Here is a 3,069-nt window from a genome sequence, read left to right as displayed (position 1 = left end):
GCAGGTGGTGTGGCAGTTAAGGGCGCTGGTTGAGTCCCAGAGTTGGTGGCTTATTTTCTCACTCCGCCTCCCACTCTGTCTTCTGGTCAAATTTAAAAATAATGTAAATAAATGAATAAAGTAAAATAACATGATTATTTTTTTAAAATGTATAGAATAAGTTTTATGCTTTTTTGCTAAATTTCCCCCAAAATATTTTACTTTTTAAAATGCTTCTGTAAAAAGAGTTTTCTTAATCCCATCTTCAGAATGCTCATAGCTAGTGCAAAAACATACCACAGATTTGTTATATTTATCTTATTTCTTATAAACTTACTGGACTCATTTATTAGTCCCTACAATTTTTATTGGATTTCTATATTTTTCTATATGTATATGGTTTTTATACATGAAACTATGTCTAAAAATAAAGGTGGTTTTAATTCTCTTTTTTTCCTAATCTGGATGCCTTTTGGCCATTGTTTTTGCTAATTGCTGTGACTCCTTTAAGTACAATGTTGACAGAAGTAGCAAAAGTGGAACTTCATGTTTCATTCCTGACATTTTGAAGAAACAGCTAGTCTTTGGCCATTATATATAACGTTAGCTATTTCACAGATGCCTTTTATCAGATTCACAAAACTTCTTTCTATTAATAATTTTTGAATGTTTCTATCATGAGTAGATACTGCATTTTGTCAAATGCTTTTTCTGCCAGTATTGAGATGATCATTTTTTTGTTTTCTATTATATAGACTCTATTTATATGATGTAAAAAATGATTTTTAATGTAATATCAACTTAGCTTTTTTGGGATAAATCCCATTTAGTTGTATAAATAATCATTTTCTTAATAGAAATTATCAATAGTTTTTGTATCCATATTCGCAGGATATACAGGCCTATAGTTTATTATGATATTTTTGCATGGTTTTGGTATTGATATGGTAGTGGTCTCATAAATATGTTGGAAAGTGTCACTTTTCTCTGATTTCTGGGAATTGTATGTGAAGAACTTGCATTAAATCTTCTATAAAGGTTTGATAAAATTTAGTAATGGACCATTTGAGCTTGGACTTTTCTTTAAGGATAGTTTCTTATATTAAAGTAGACTCAAAAAAATTAACAAAGGGATAGGGATTAAATTTCATTTATTTCAGTTTTGATCTTTATTATTTATTTCTTTTTATTAATTTTGGGTTAGGTTTTTTTCTTAATTTTGTAGTTTCTTGATGCATCATTGGGTCATTTATTTAAAAATCTTTCTATTCTTTATATAGATATTTATTGCCAAAAGCTTACCTCTTAGTACTACTTCTTTGTCATAACCCATACGTTTTAGAAGGTTGAGTTTCTATTTTCATTTGTTTCAAGAATTTAACATTTTTTTCCCTTAATTCCTTCATTAATATATTGGAAATTCAGGATCATGTTGTTTAATTTTCATGTAGTTGTACACTTTCCAAAGTTTCTTTTGCTATTGATTTATAATGAGATTCTATTGCAGCTGAAAAAGACACTATATCATTTTGATTTTAAAAACTTGTTTTGTTCAGATTTTCTTTGTATCCTAACATATGGCCTATCTTGGAGAATGTTCCAGATGCTGATATATATTCTGCCGCTATTCAATAAATTGTTTTATAAATATCTGTTAGGCCCATTTGGTCTATAATACCATGGATTATTGATGTAGATATAGAATATAGACCATAGAGTCTGGCTTATATATTTTTTCAACACATAATCATCATTCTGTAGTACAAGAGCCTGACCTACTGCTACCTCTCAGCTGCACCATAACCAAACCTTCAAGAGGATAGGTCAACCTTCCCCTAGATGGCCAGTTCGGTCACTGGCAAATGGTGCTGTGTTACAGTCTGATTGATATGTTCTATTAGTAGATTGAGCATTCAGAAATGAGGATACATAGATCAATTTTGGTTAGGAGAAGTTCAGATAAAAGTTAATCTGGAGACACAAAGAGAATCGAGCATAAGACCCATAGGAAATGCCTGGGGTTTGCCAATATGCTGCCTTCTCAAATAAAATGTTTTCTTCTGTTCCTCCATACCATCTTTTGCATATGTGCATTTCAGCATTTGTTAATCTAAAATTAAATATTTCCCCCTGCCTCTCCCAACTCTATAGCTCTCCCTTTGAGACAAAAGGATGACTCATTCAGTTCTATACTATATCTTGATATTATTAGGTCACTGGAAAAGTCTTAACATATTTTTTATGCAAAAATGTGTCATTACTTTTCCAATGACCCAATATCTTTACAATTAATTCATGTACACCAGATGAATGGATGAGTGAATGGATGGATGAATGAATTATAAGCATGCTTTCCATATCACAGGGACCATAGAACACTGCTTATTTGTATCCCAAAGGTCTTACCACAGTAAAGTTTGGTTGAGGAGTATAGGAGTTGAATAGGATGTATACCTTATGAAAAAAAGTTAATTTAGAAGATCTAGCAATCTAGCAATTTGAATTCACAGCTTTAGAGATCACTCTTCAAATATAATTTTAAACCTTTAGGAAATAATGGCCCTTATTGGTTCTACCATCTTTTCACTACTCTCGCCTCCCCTCATATTCTCATTTTCCTCATTAACAACCTGGATTACATAGTCTACCATAATTATCATTCCCAAACATAGATTCTCAATCCTTTGACCTTTCCTTTTATGTTATTCCTCTGGCAGAATTCTATCTCCAGTTAAATCTAATTCTCTACCTCTTCCATAACTTCCTCTTCCTATGTGAGAAGCTCAACTTGTATGAAAAATGGGACATAACCATGCTATATAGTTTTAATATTTAATATTCTGAGAAATATAAAGAGGATTGAGGTTGCTTGGAAAGATAATCCAAAAGGTGATGGATGATGGGGGGAAATTGGAGTTAGGATTTCATGTGAGCCAAATATTTCATGTAAATTATGTTACAGTTCAGGAGTAAAGCATTTGACTACAAATACTTTACATATCCAGCTCAGTAACTATCGTCATCTTGAAACATACGATAGTCCATATAGTTGAAGGGGTCATCTGAGTCATTGCATTTTGGATAAAAGGA

The sequence above is a fragment of the Tupaia chinensis genome, unplaced genomic scaffold (genome assembly GCF_000334495.1).
Source record: "Tupaia chinensis unplaced genomic scaffold, TupChi_1.0 Scaffold000114_1, whole genome shotgun sequence".
In the NCBI taxonomy this organism is placed as follows: domain Eukaryota; kingdom Metazoa; phylum Chordata; class Mammalia; order Scandentia; family Tupaiidae; genus Tupaia; species Tupaia belangeri.
Note: the sequence above shows the minus strand (reverse complement) of the source record.